This window comes from Lactuca serriola, chromosome 6 (genome assembly GCF_051521515.1).
Source record: "Lactuca serriola cultivar US96UC23 chromosome 6, Lser_US96UC23_V15, whole genome shotgun sequence".
Classification (NCBI taxonomy): domain Eukaryota; kingdom Viridiplantae; phylum Streptophyta; class Magnoliopsida; order Asterales; family Asteraceae; genus Lactuca; species Lactuca serriola.
In genome coordinates, this window is record NC_136413.1 from 103,364,870 (window position 1) to 103,381,119 (window position 16,250).

The following is a 16,250-nucleotide window of genomic DNA, read 5'->3' on the forward strand; positions in this document are numbered from 1 at the left end:
CGAGTGGTATTTCGTGACGGTCTGTGGACGTCTGACGATAAGGCTTCGGAGGACAAAGTACTCTTCGCACGAGTACTTCGGGGGTTTAGAATGCAAAAGATAAAATTTTTGATTCAAGTCTGACTTTCGATACAAATGATGAAAGTTTTGAGAACTTGCCGATCGAGGCGATAGAAGCATATGAACTCAGTATGGTGAGGACCACGCCAACTCATGACGAAATAAAACAACGGACTCTATATTGAACAAAGTTTTGGTCAAATGAAAGAAACGTCTGATAAACGATGATGTATCCCTAGTATGCTCGGTACAAAACTCCTAGTATGATCGACAATGTACTCCTTGTAACTGTTCTCGTGTTTCCTGTCTTCTATTTGAAGTTAACACTCTTATATATCGTACCGCTATGTGCGCATACATGCAAATAAAAGTGCTTTATTAACTATAGGGATACTTTTATACCATGATCCTTCCGGGTACCACTACCATCGCCCGTCATATACAAGTTATGAATACTTAAGATTAGCCAGGCAGTCGACTGAGCATCTCTACCTCAAATCCTCAACCAATTAAGGAAAGGGGACCTAAGCGGAGTCACTCACTCTAAGTCTGCAACATCTTAGTTGCGCACAACTCTGAGGTATATGGTGAGCCATAATAGCTTCTCTAAAGGATCTTTTAGTTCTCTTGAATATTACGTCCTATTTCAACACGTGAGTTGTTATAGTTACTTTTAAGTGTCATCCCTAAATTTTAATCTTATATGAATATAAATTAATTTTTAAAAGTAATTACTATTTGAAAACGTACCACTACTCATCGACGACTCTAGGGTAGATTCTCTTGCGGTGATCATCAGAATACGTCCATCCGCTACTGAGTTCTTTATTATTGGGCAGTCCCTCTGACGGTGTCCATTCTCACCACAATCATAGCAGGCTTGGTTTTCTTTAGCTTCGAGGACTTGGGAGATCGGTTGAGCCGGTGCCCTGCAGTAACGGACTATGTGTCCCTTTCTGTGGCAGTTCAGACACTACATTTCCCGGCATACTCCGGTGTGGTGAAAGTTGCACTTTCCACACTTCGAAAGGTTTCCAGCATAACGACTGGCAGGTGCTGAAGCAGTAGGCCTCGTAGCGGCGTACATAGTACTCACTCGTTGCTCTTGCGGGGTGTCTTGTGTTGTTTGCTTCTTGTTCCTTTTGTTCCCCGACTTCTGATTATAGTCCTCTTCCCTCGATGGCTCGGGAAGAGGGACTTTTACGCTGTGGCGGACTCCATGATCGATGCTGAGCCAGGCGTTTAGCACTATCGAACGTGGCTGGGTTAGAAGACAGCACATTTCCTTGGGTCGGAGCAGTCAGACCCCAAATGTATCTTTCTATCTTCTTCTTCTCCGAGGTAATCATCCCGGGGCATAGAGCTGCTAGTTCGCTGAACCAGTCAGTGTAGGTCACTATGTCTGAGCCGACCATAGTGAGATCCCACAGATCTTGTTCCAGTTTTTGAATCTCGCCTAACGGGCAGTATTCCTCCCGCATTAAATCTTTTAGGTTTTCCCAACCTAATGATTTTGCCGCTGATAGGGTCAGTGACTTAACATGGTTGTTCCACCATGTTAGGGCCTTGCCAGAGAAGGTGCATGCAGCAAGCTTCACTTTGCTTCCTTCTGGGCATAAACAGATTTCGAAAATCGACTCTGTCTTCTCGAACCATTGCATGAGGGCAATGACTCCTTCAGTCCCATTAAAGGACAATGGTTAGCATCTGGTGAAGTCCTTGTAGGAGAACTCTCTCGGGCGCACAGGGACCTCACCTTGAGTAGAATCGGTAGGCGTTTCACTTCCACCTGTACTGATGGGGTGATATTGGGCCATGGCATTTGCCACAGCCGCGACCACTGTAGCGTTTGTAGTTGCCATATCGACTTGCGAAGGAGGCGGTATTGGAGTTATCGGAGAAGTGTGTCTGGGTGATTTGCGAGGAGGCATCTTTGCTAAAATAAAACAAAGATGAATCGGAATAAGTCTATAGCAATGGACACAAGCTGAAAGCTAAAAAGGCAAGGTTATCCTAGTTCTGGATGTATCGGGTCCTAAATTCCATATGGTTCTAGAAACAATTCATAAATGAGTCTATACCTAATAAACTCTATGAATTTGTATTTAACTATCCTCGAATGAATATCTGCTTCCTAAATAACTGTTACCAGCTGCATGTAAGAAAATAATTCTAACACATGTAATGTGAGCAGTATTTCCACTCGCTCGATAAATTAACCTAATTAATATTTATTAGTGTGACGCGTATGACATTTTGGTTACTTCGGCTGATCTTTCCTTGAAATCTTCTCATGAAAGTGGCTAAAGAACCTATGAGCTTTAAGGTAACTTTATGGGGTGATCCTTACGGAATCCTCCTATAATTGTACAAGGTACACGAGTTTGTATATAATTGAAGATCAAATAGACCTTCAAATAATTGATCCCACCCCAACACTACTTCCTTAAGAGGAATGGATAGCGAAGCGTAGGCCACAGATTCTATGTCTATAAGATCTTGATTATATATAAAACTTTAGGAATATACCCTGTAAGATTATAGACCTATCCGCAAGGGTATTTTAAGTTATCACATAAGTTATTTATATTGACCAAAATACTCCTATAGTATTCTAACGTAATGTACTTAGTATGTTCTAAACTCGTTATCGCGTTATTGTATCATAGAATACTCCCATAGTACTCTAACTCTAACTGTACTTGTTCTGGCGTTCTCTTGACTGGTGTTCCGGTAAGTTTTAACCCTGTTGCAACACCACATCATTCCCAAACACATGTTGGTCACATCTCGAATGAATATAGTTGATCAGGCTATATTGATCCTAGCTATGATTACATAACTGTTCGGGTTGATGAAAGTGTCCAACCTTTAAATACTTTTAGTTCTGTTCTCCTCGTGACACTAGTTCTATTATGTACACGTATAAGCAAGTAGGTATATTTTTATAACTTGTAGTTATACTCTAAAATATATCATTATCCAGAGCACTTAAGCCCCATTGTATTTATAGACATATATGTTTTATCGGTTGATATACTTAGTTCACTATAAACAATGCTCTGATACCAATCTGTCACACCCCAAAACCGGAACGGCGGAAACGTTTAGGGGTGGAGGACGTCATGTCAAGTATCACGAGATATGTATATGGTAAGCAAGTAATAAACAACCATTTCATTTCAAAAGAAAGTGTTTACAATGTGTGTTCAAAAAACATAGAATTCATACATAAATAACAAAACAAGACTTGAAGTTGTAATGCTTCATCTTCTAAATCCCCAGCGCGAGCACCTGTCTAATAGTCTCCTGAGAACACAATTTATTTGAAAGAGTTGATAAGCAATTAAGCTGGTGAGTTCATAAGATTTTAGTGATGTGAGTAAGCTGTAAAGCGTTGTGGAAAATGTTTATGTAAAAGTGATGTAAGCTGAAGGTTCTATTTTCAAAGCTCGCCTGTTCCTCTAGAAAATCATATATTTCCTACTTGAATGAAAGTTAAGTAAAATGACACTACAAGCCTTTTCTATGGGTACTAAGTGGGTACAAGTTATATATACTCAAAGTAAATAAACAATCAATTGTGCGCATCTGCCCTAAGCTCACAACACAACAGGGAACAGAAAGTAAGGTGGATAGCACACATTCCATTGGTTGTTAGATCGTTGTCATATATAACCCTGGTGTAATCACTTGTTACTCATGGAGTTATTTGTAATGGTTCCTTTATATCTAATGAAAAGTTCTTTTAAGAAAACCTATATTTCTTATAGTAAAATATTGACCACAGTGACTACTTTATAATAGCTTTGTTTACACTGCTATATATAATTTGATATTGGGTAGAAAGTTAATTGGGTGAATCTGCCCTAAGTCCACAACCCAACGAAGACAGGAAGTAAGGCGGAAAAACACATTTAACTATCTATTGGGTATTAGTTTTATATATAAACATGGTGTATAAACTAAGGTGTTATAGAGTTACTCACCTAAAGTCTTTAAAATTGTACGAGCTTAATAAAATGGATTAAGCCCATATCTGGGAAATTTCTAGTTTTGTATACCAAAAGTAATGACTTTGAAAAGTATGTTTTGTACTAGAAAAGTTGTGCTTTGACTCTGTGTCCTATAACCTGATCCATACCTGGTACCCTTATGATGACTTAATGTATACTAAGCATAAATATATATAGAATCAGGTAGATAATAGATTGGGTGAATCCGTTCCAAGCCCACAACCAAACAAGGACAGGAAATGAGGCGGAGAGCACACATCCTATTAGCGGTCGGAACCTATTGGTATATATGTATCCTATGGTGTATACATTAATGAATCATAAGACTAGCATTATGGTCCTAACTTTTAAAAGTAGCCTTCTACCAAGACCTGACTGTTTTGAAAGTAGCCTTCTACTAAGACCCGACTGTTTTGAAAGTAGCCTTCTACCAAGACCCGACTGTACGACTATTATTAATTAAATCTAACCTACCTCATCGATTATGTGAATATGACACATGGTAAAGGTATTAATAATATTGAAACTGGAATTTTATATCCTTCTGTAATTGTCGTATTGACAGTGTAAGTATTGTAGTATTTGTAACAAGTGACTACTTTTAGTACTACTTTGCCTTAATTTAGGGTTAAGGCATAATGTAATGGCTAGATCCTATGCTAAAAGCTCCCTTGTCAAGATATTCTAGGAACTACATGCGACCCCTGCATGAGTGCAAGCCGCGAACATCCACATGTAAGCGCATCTATGTAAATGTATTCATTGGTATAGTTAGATCCTGAACTTGTTCCATGCTATAGCACCTTCTTATGTTCTGTTATGTTATCGTATATTAATATCGAATTTATGTAAATGTATTCATGTAAGCGCATCTATGTAAAAGTATTTACGTGAACTTATTCATGTAAGCGTATCTATGTAAACGTAATGCGTTAGTATAGACTCATGAACTGGACTGACTCTTTGTGTGCTTCATTGTACTAGAAGTAATGAATAGCGTTCTCCTAAACTATACCTATAATAGTTTACAAATGTTCTACTTGGACTGTGACTGGAAAGACTCGTTTCTCTACTAAGTTATGTTTGTACTTTAAAAACGGAGTTTTGTATAACTATAAAGTAACATAACCTTTAAAAGAGTTTTGAAATGTTTTGACAACTTATAAATAACATAAGTAACATTTTGAAAGATGTTTATAACAAACATTTACACAATTATCATTGTGTTCAACTTGTATTCCCCCCTTAAAATAGTTCAAATAGTTAAAAGATTCATTACGGGGTATGAACTCACCTGATGTGGGTGATTCAAACGGGTATGCGCGTACGGATAAGAAGTAGCACGAATGAGGTCCCTAGACACAATAAGTCCTAAATGATATATAATGGCACATATTGGCATGAATATAGTGTTTATAACAACTATATGAAAGGAAACACCTTTCGGGACTAGGAAAGACCTTGATCAAGTGTTGGAATCACATGTGATTCAACAAAGGAAGGTAGAATGGCACTCACATGACTTTACTACCATGGGTTTACGGCCCAAGGGAGTTTACGGCCGTAAACTTATGGTTATTCATGTATAAGTGCAAGTTTGAAGGCTAGGGTTGTTTTAGGGACCTTAGCTCTACCCTAGGATGAGGAAGACAAATATCTTTTTCCTTTGGGGTGTTTACGGCCCATGGACCACTTTGTCATGTTTTTGTGGCTGTAATCACCTATGGGTGATGGTATTTTGATTGTTTTGAGTACTAACACATCAAGGTAAGGGTCTAGGCTAGTTTCTAGGCTTAAGGAAGGAATTTAGGGCATCCTTGCACCATAAAAGGGAGTTTACGGCCCAAGAACATGCTTGGCCGTAAACTCTCTCCAAACCTTTGATTCTTAATGTTTTTAAGTGTCTAAACATGAATCCTAATTGAATATGTAGCATAGGGAAGAGCACTTACGATCTAGAAGCTTGAAATAGTTGATATTGGCCAAGAACACTAGTATGTGTTCTTGGTGTTCTTGGTGTAACTTGAATATCTAAACAAACATGATTTTCATGGATGAAATCAATGTAAGAAGCTAGTTAATAAGTTTTATTAACTAATCAAGGGATAGAATACTCAGTCTTTTGAAGATCTAAGGAAGAAGGTTGGATGATAGTTGAGAGAGAATGAAGAAAATCCGGCCAAGAATTGAAGAAATGAGAAGAAATGACCCAATGCTCTATACATACTCTTGAGTTTACGGCCACATGAGTTTACGGCCGTAAACTCATGGTCTTGTGGCCATGAACTCATTTAGATGGGGTTCAGGTTCGATTTGCTACACTGTGGTTCTAGCGGGTACTTTCTAACACTTATTCCTTAAGTGTATTAGGCTCAAAACTCCTTAGAATGACCTGTAACCAGGCTAGAACTATGTACTAATGATTTTGACACTCAGTTGAGTTGACTGACTGAGCTTATAAAATAAACATTTTCGGGTTGTCACATCACTCACCATTTCATATGTTGACGTTTTTTCAAAATAACTTGTATTCTCAGGTAACAGGTAAGCGGAAGGGTAATATGAAGTAATGTTAGGATGTTATGTTATTGAAAACACTCGAACAATTGATGTTATGAATGTGTAACGTTAAAACAACGTACTTGATGTGAACAATTCCAGTTGTAATATATTGATGCATGTTGATGTTTATGTTATGATTCATGTATATTCATTGTGATGATATTCAATTAAAGTCACGCGAGCCCTCGGACGTTTCCACCGTCTGGTTCGGGGGTGTGACAGGTTGGTATCAGAGCAGTGTTTATAGTGAACTAGCATATCTAAACACTCATTGATATGCAACTATAAACCAAAGAGGGACTAACACCACTATGAAGAAAACAAAACAAATAAAACACAACGATAAAACCTCTTTGCTTGTGTGAATTAGGAAACAAAATATAATACCAAACCAAACAAGATAATGCTAGCATCTCGGTTAAGCCGAGACTGTTCATAGTTGTATCAAGGAAAGGATGTAGCTTAATCAACTATATTCCTCCAAGGTACAGCTATCACGTGTCCCGAGGAAATCGCGATGGTAGGAAAACCTAAAAACACACCTCCTTTATCACCAAAAAGAGAACGTCAACTCAATCTATACAATAATTGTAGCGTCATAGGAGTAATGATAGTTATTCGCATACCGCTTCTCAGTCGACATGGAAGGAGAACACCAGTGCCTTCAGTTTCACCAGGTTCTAGTAGCGCATGGGATGATCAAAGATGAGCCCGAGGGAGATTAAGGAGGAGCACACGACGTGGGACCTGACGAGTATATGGACACTGACTATGAGTTTGATGAGGTTGAGGACGACATGGAAGAAGAACAAGACACCAATGAGGACTCTGCCACGGCACCTGTCATCGAGGCGCAGCAGGGCCATCCCTCCCCACCAGTAAATCCTGCAAGGGAGAATCGCTCCCCAGAAGCTGAGATTGCCGCCCTGCGGCAACAGTTATTCGCCATGGAAGCGCGAGCAGTGCGAGCTGAGCATGAGAGGGATGAAGTCATTCGAGATATGACTGAGATGGCCCAGTTGTTGGCAAAACACTTCGGCATATGTGACAACCCATAAATTATTCCGTCGCTGTAACCCATTCCCGTCAGTAAAACCCGTTTGTCTTTTAATTTTCCCGTTAACATTCTTGGATTAGGTCATTTAATTTAAGACTTTTATTATGACCTAGTGAGCATCCAAACCCGTTAGAAACACATGAAAACATCCCAAATTATTATTTAGAAAATTTTTATTTTCGACCACGTCGGGTTACAACAACTTAATTGGGTACGACCAAAAGCCTCGTTTAACGTCAGTATTGGGTAGATTTCCACTGAGCCTCAAACTTGAACCATATTTAAAGTGGAGTGGGCTTCATTTGAAGCTTTTCCACACTCTCTCACTACTCTCTCTCTAAAAACTCAATCTTGGATCCAAAATCACCTCTTTCAAGCCCCAAATTGGTATGTAATCCTTCCTAGCTCATAGTATAACACATTTAGCTTTCAAATTCTAGTTTAATTCATGAAATAGGATCAAGAACATGTGTTTACGGCCCTGGAATAGCCCTAGGCCGCAAACACACACAAATGGGGTTTTTGAGCCTTAAAACCCTTCCAAACCACCTTTAGAGCTTAGATATGACTTAGGGGCTTACAAGTTTGGACTTAGAACATCAAAACCTTAACATTTGATGGGTAAACATGAGTTTACTGCCCAAGAACATGCTTTGACCGTAAACACCATTTCTTAGGCCGTAAACACCTTTTAAGGTGTTAAGATGCCCCTTACACACCTCCTAAGCCTTGGAATAAAGTCTAGAATCATCCTCCAATGTGTTAGGGACCTTAAACTTGATGAAAACCATCTCCTTAGGAGTTCACGGCCGTAAACCCCCCAAGGAATGGTTCCTGGGCCATAAAATCCTATAAGTTGGTCAAATGGTGCCTTAACTTCCTTCCATGACTTGTATTTTGAGTTAGAATCACATGTGATTAACCTAGAACCCCCAAAGCACATAAAGAAAGAGTATATAGGAGCTTACGGTCGTAAACTCCTATTTTACAGCCGTAAACTCCATTAAGTGGTTCCTTTGGTGGTTTAATCACTCCCAATGCCCTAGATTTGATCCTAGCATCATCCCGCAAGTGTTATAAGACCATTAGGCACCCAAGAACACCTCACCCATGATTTTACGGCCGTAAACTCATGGGGATATGGTCATTAGGGCGATAAACGCCCTTAGGAGTTTACTCTTGATGAGCAAACTCCATGTCTAGGCCATACACCCCCTTAGATGCTACCCGGACCACTCCTAACACTTGAAATTAAGTGTTTTCGCGCCTCGGAGTGTATATTCTTATCTAATTAGTAGTTCAAAGCCTAATTAGATACAATTATGTATCTCTTCATATTACGTAGGAACCTAGCGTGTGCTCAAGCCCCGAACTGACACTTAGCATCCAATCGACACATTTCTCGTCTGGTGAGTTCATACCCCTACACCTTTTTCCGTATTTTTCAATGTTTTCAGGGGGGAATACAAGAAAAAGTACAAGGATATCTTGTACTCAAACTTATTATTTCATTTGAAATGTTTCATATTCCACATGCTTTTAACAATCGAAACCGTATTAAGCAACAGTTTGATTTGCAGAGTTAGTAATCTTATTATATATTGTTATATTATATATTTCTCAGATGATTTTCCACCTTTTTATTGTTAAAGGCATTAGTTTAGTACTTTTGATTCGTCCTCTGTAACACTCCACAGAGATACGCGAGTGGAGGACCGCCCTTTTGTAATTAGAATTTAAAACAGGATTTTCCGCATTATTACTTGTAAATTCGTTAATCTTAATAATTGGAGACACGTCCTCTGTAACACTCCACAGAGATACACGAGTGGAGGACCGCCCCCGTAACCAGAATCTCCTGGAGGGGGAGCATGACTTGAATGTATAGATCTATACGGGGCTGACTACCCCGCACCTGGCTGCTAGCTACAGTCAAACTGAAAGGTTCAAGGGTGACGAAAGTCATAAATTGATACTGGACTTCTTATTGCCATATCTAGTCTATCGTATGGTTATGGAACTCGCAATTTAGATAACAGAGATTTACTTGTTGGTAATAATGAATTTTGTAAGCTAATAACCTTAAGAATTAGTTTACTTTCCACACAATAGTTTTATATACGTGTTGAAACTAACATACATTTCAAGGATAACCAGGCTTTCAGGAAACTTCACACAAACACTTAAGTATGGTAGATACTTGTACATTACATTCAGAACCAATAACCAACCACAAACTTTTAAGGAAAATAAGTGTTTTTCCTGGGATAATAGAACTTGTTTTAACCAGATCGTGTAGTAAGTAGATAACAAACTATTCTTAACCAAACTGTGTAACAAATGGACAAACAAACTTTACTTATAAGAAAATATGGGATTTTCTTGGATACCAACTCTTTCAGAAAAATAAAGGAAACTTGTTCATTTTCAGAAAACAAACCGCTTATGAACTCACCAGATTTATGCTGATATTTTTAAAACTACTTGTATTCTCAGGTTCTCCTTAGACAGGTATCCCGCGTTCTTTTGTAGAAGACGGGGCATATGGAAGTCACTTCTTTACTTTTGTTTAGACTAATATATCTATAAAACATGTAATACTTTGCTTTTTTACTTTCAAACAAATGTAATGATTCTATGTAATGTAATGTTTTGTGCTTACTATGCTTACTATGTACATTGGTTATGATACTTTACATGACGTCCTCTGCCCCGGAACGTTTCCGCCATCGGTTTTGGGGTGTGACAGATTGGTATTAGAGCCCTTGTTTATAGTGAACTAGTATACCAAACCTTACATGGTATAAGACTATAAACACTAAGGGGCCGAAGTGCTCTGAACTAAAAGTATACTTTAAAATATAAGTATTTTTCAAAAGTATACAAGTATACCTAACCGTCGGAATTCGTAACCTCGAGTAGAACAAAACATAAGTAATTGGGTGTTGTACGCTGCGGTTAAAGCTGGGCAGTTATGTAGTCGTGTCTAGGGTCAATATAGCCTGATCAACTATATTCATTCAAGACATGGCCAACATGTTCTTGGGAGTGACTGTGGTGTGCAGCATGCCTAAAACTTACCAAATACCCAAACAATGAGTCGTCATCGCAGCAAACCATAAAATACTATGGGAGTATTTTAGCCAGAAACCGAATACGTTGTAGAAGTTCGTTCCGAGTGTTGCTACTCATTCCTTCATTAGCAATAGTTTATCTGCTTTGATAACTCTTTCTTGCTTATCGCTTATAGAATCCTATATCTGTCATAATGAGATATCTCCTGTTCCATATCTCTTGATTCAATTCAGAGGACTTACCATCCTCTCTTTCCTAATCATTCTAGATCATCATGCCTCCAAAGAAAGGACCCAACTAAAGGAACAATGACTCTCCGCCACCGTATCCTTCTCAATTTGACCCTGTCCTATTTCAGGCAGTTGATACTGCCTTAGTGACGACTGTAATGGCACTCTTGAACCCCGACAGGTCCAGTGGACCAGGAATTTATACCTATCCCCAAAACCATGAAGACGATCAAGAGCACCAGAATGAGCGTAATGAGAGTAAGAAGGTTTTCTGGAAAAAGCGAAAGGGTCAGAGTTCACAAGGACGCTCCAAGAAGCACAACACGGTGGCAGTTCAAGCTGCTACTACTCCTGTCGCTGCGTCTACAGCTCAAGAACCTTCCACTGGGTATGCCGGTAACCTCCCTTGGTGCAATAGGTGCAATTATCACCATCGTATCCCTGGCCCGTGTCGTGAAAAGTTCTGCAACAACTGTGGCAAGAAAGGTCACCTTACGCGAAATTGCAAAACACCAACTCAACCAACCAATCAAGCTTTCGGATCGAGTACCGATCAGGTCTGCTATGGTTGTGGAGAAGTAGGGCATTTCAAACGAAACTGCCCCAAAGCAGCAACCACCAACAATGTCGGGATAGTTCTAGCTATGAAGCAGGAGGAGGCAGCCGCCGATCCCACCGTTGCCACGGGTACGTTTCTTCTCGACAATTCTTATGCTCGCATCCTTTTCGAATCTAGTGCCAAAGAAGTTTTATTAGTCATTCATTCAAATGTTTTCTTAAACATAGTCCTTTTCTAATAACCAAAACATTTACCGTCGAGATGACTAACGGTGAGAAAGAATACGCCAACGATAGATACATAGGTTGTACCCTTACCCTGAACGATCATTACTTTCCTATCGACCTAATGCCAGTTTCCATAGAGAGCTTTGATGTTATCATTGGCATGGATTGGTTGAGTCCCAATCATGCAGATATCCTTTGTTACGAAAAAGCCATCCGTCGTAGTCTCCCATCTGATTAGACTCTCATAATCTATGGCGATAAACTTAGTTCCAATCTTCGCATCATTTCGCGCATCAAAGCTCGAAAGCTTCTGCGAAAGGAGTGTCACGCATTCCTAGCTCATGTAATCAATGAGAAACAGGAAGTTAAAGACCTCGAGAGCATCCCCGAAGTCTACAATTTTCCTGATGTTTTCTTGAAGAGCTTCTAGGAATTCCTCCCGAACGTCAAGTTGAGTTTCGCATCGACCTAATTCCTGGAGCTAATCCTGTAGCCAAGTCTTCGTATCGCTTTGCTTCAGTAGAAATGCAGGAGTTATCCAGTCAGCTTAATGAGCTACTCAGCAAAGGGTTCTTCAGACCGAGTTCCTCACCCTGGGGAGCCCCGATATTGTTTGTGAAGAAGGAAGATGGATCCTTTTGGATGTGCATAGACTACCGCGAGTTGAGCAAGTTGACAGTCCAAAAACCGATATCCTCTTCCTCGAATGGACGACCTTTTTGATCAACATCGGGAAGCCAGTTACTTCTCGAAGATAGACCTCAGATCAGGGTACCATCAGCTTCGAGTTCACGAGAATGATGTTTCCAAGACATCATTCAGGACTCGATATGGTCACTACGAGTTTGTAGTGATGCCCTTCGGTCTAACCACTTTCCTTGGTCACATGGTAAGCGAGGAAGGTATACACGTGGACCCATCCAAAATCAAGGCGATAGAGAATTGGTCAGCACTGAAGACACCCACAGAAATCCGTCAATTCTTGGGTCTCGCTGGCTACTATCGCAAGTTCATCCAGAATTTTTCCAGAATCGCCAAACCCTTAACTATTCTGACACAGAAAGACTTAAACATGAGGCAGCGACGATGGGTAGAGATGCTCATTGTTTATGAGTGTGAAATCCGCTACCATCCCGGCAAAGCCAATGTGGTAGCATATGCCCTAAGCCGAAAGGAGAATTCAAGCCGCAAGGCAAAGACATTAACGATGATCATCCATTCCCACTTATCCGCACATATCCGAGAAACTCAGTCAGAAGCCCTCAGGTCTGCTCCAGCAGCCTGAGATACCCTAGTGGAAATGGGAGATGATTACCATGGATTCCATCACCAAGTTACCTAAATCTCTGAGTGGGTACGATACCATTTGGAGTAATTGTCGACCGTTTGACAAAATCCGCTCACTTTCTTCCGATTAAAGAATCATTCAAGATGGAAAGACTTACGCGAGTCTACATCCAAGAGATAGTCCGACTGCACGGTGTACCTGTGTCCATTATCTCAGATCGAGACATCAAGGTTCTGGCTGTCCCTTCAGAAAGCTCTTGGAACTAAGCTGGATATGAGTACATATTATCATCCTCAGACAGACTGACAGAGTGAGAGAACTATTCAGACCCCAGAAGACATGCTGGGAGCATATTTCATTGAGTTAGGAAAGTCGTAGGACATCCATTTACTCTTGACCGAGTCATCGTATAACAACAACTACCACACCCGTATCAAGGTTGCCCCGTTCGAAGCCCTCTACGGTCGTAAGTGCAAATCCCCTCTGTGTTGGGCCGAGGTAGGGGACACGCAGCTAGCCAAGAGACGAACCCTTGACATTTCCCTCTCTAGTACTAAAATCATCCGCGAAACCATCGAGAAGATCATCCAAATCCGAAAACGACTGAAAGCTTCACAAGACAGACAGAAGAGTTACGTCGTTAAACGACGAAAACCATTAAAATTCTAGGTAGGAGATCGTGTCCTGTTGAAGGTCTCGCTCTGGAAAGGCATGATACGCTTTGGAAAGCGTGGGAAACTTAACCCGAGATACATAGGACCTATCGAGATCCTCGCTAGGATCAATATCGTAACCTACAAACTCCGACTACCTTCAGAACTAAGCAGCATCCATCCTGTATTCCACGTCTCAAATCTTAAGAAGTACCTAACTGATGAAACCCTAGTAATCTATTTGATGAGACCGAAATCAACGAAAGTCTGAATTTCATGGAAGAACCAATCTAAATCATAGATCGAGAGATTAAACGTACGAATGAAAGCCGTATCCCGATAGTGAAGGTTCGTTGGAATGCCAAGCAGGGACCCGAGTTCACTTGGGAGCACGAAGACTCGATGAAGCAGAAATATCTGCATCTCTTTCCAAACCCATGATTGTGCCTTAATTCTAAATTTCGGGACGAAATTCCCTCTAACGGGGGGATAATGTGACAACCCGTAAATTATTCCGTCGCTGTAACCCATTTCCGTCAGTAAAACCGGTTTGTCTTTCAATTTTCCCGTTAACATTCTTGGATTAGGTCATTTAATTTCAAACTTTTATTATGACCTAGTGAGCATCCAAACCCGTTAGAAACACATGAAAACATCCCAAATTATTATTTAGAAAATTTTTATTTTCGACCACGTCGGGTTACAACAACTGAATCGGGTACGACCAAAGGCCTCGTTTAACGTCAGTATCGGGTAGATTTCCACCGAGCCTCAAACTTGAACCATATTTAAAGTGGAGTGGGCTTCATTTGAAGCTTTTCCACACTCTCTCACTACTCTCTCTCTAAAAACTTAATCTTGGATCCAAAATCACCTCTTTCAAGCCCCAAATTGGTATGTAATCCTTCCTAGCTCATAGTATAACACATTTAGCTTTCAAATTCTAGTTTAATTCATGAAATAGGATCAAGAACATGTGTTTACGGCCCTGGAACAGCCCTAGGCCGCAAACACACACAAATGGGGTTTTTGAGCCTTACGACCCTTCCAAACCACCTTTAGAGCTTAGATATGACTTAGGGGCTTACAAGTTTGGACTTAGAACATCAAAACCTTAAAATTTGATGGGTAAACATGAGTTTACTGCCCAAGAACATGCTTGGACCGTAAACACCATTTCTTAGGCCGTAAACACCTTTTAAGGTGTTAAGATGCCCCTTACACACCTCCTAAGCCTTGGAATAAAGTCTAGAATCATCCTCCAATGTGTTAGGGACCTTAAAATTGATGAAAACCATCTCTTTAGGAGTTCACGGCCATAAACCCCCCAAGGAATGGTTCCTGGGCCATAAGCTCCTATAAGCTGGTCAAATGGTGCCTTAACTTCCTTCCATGACTTGTATTTTGAGTTAAATCACATGTGATTAACCTAGAACCACCAAAGCACATAAGGAAAGAGTATATAGGAGATTACGGCCGTAAACTCCATTAAGTGGTTCCTTTGGTGGTTTAATCACTCCCAATGCCCTAGATTTGATCCTAGCATCATCCCGCAAGTGTTATAAGACCATTAGGCACCCAAGAACACCTCATCCATGAGTTTACGGCCGTAAACTCATGGGGATATGGTCATTAGGGCCATAAACTCCCTTAGGAGTTTACTCTTGAAGAGAAAACTCCATGTCTAGGCCATACACCCCCTTAGATGCTACCCGGACCACTCCTAACACTTGAAATTAAGTGTTTTCGCGCCTCGGAGTGTATATTCTTATCTAATTAGTAGTTCAAAGCCTAATTAGATACAATTATGTATCTCTTCATATTACGTAGGAACCTAGCGTGTGCTCAAGCCCCGAACTGACACTTAGCATCCAATCGACACATTTCTCGTCTGGTGAGTTCATACCCCTACACCTTTTTCCGTATTTTTCAATGTTTTCAGGGGGGGAATACAAGAAAAAGTACAAGGATATCTTGTACTCAAACTTATTATTTCATTTGAAATGTTTCATATTCCACATGCTTTTAACAATCGAAACCGTATTAAGCAACAGTTTGATTTGCAGAGTTAGTAATCTTATTATATATTGTTATATTATATATTTCTCAGATGATTTTCCACCTTATTATTGTTAAAGGCATTAGTTTAGTACTTTTGATTCGTCCTCTATAACACTCCACAGAGATACGCGAGTGGAGGACCGCCCTTTTTTAATTAGAATTTAAAACAAGATTTTCCGCATTATTACTTGTAAATTCGTTAATCTTAATAATTGGAGACACGTCCTCTGTAACACTCCACAGAGATACACGAGTGGAGGACCGCCCCCGTAACCAGAATCTCCTGGAGGGGGAGCATGACTTGAATGTATAGATCTATACGGGGCTGACTACCCCGCACCTGGCTGCTAGCTACAGTCAAACTGAAAGGTTCAAGGGTGACGAAAGTCATAAATTGATACTGGACTTCTTATTGCCATATCTAGTCTATCGTATGGTTATGGAACTCGCAATTTAGATAAC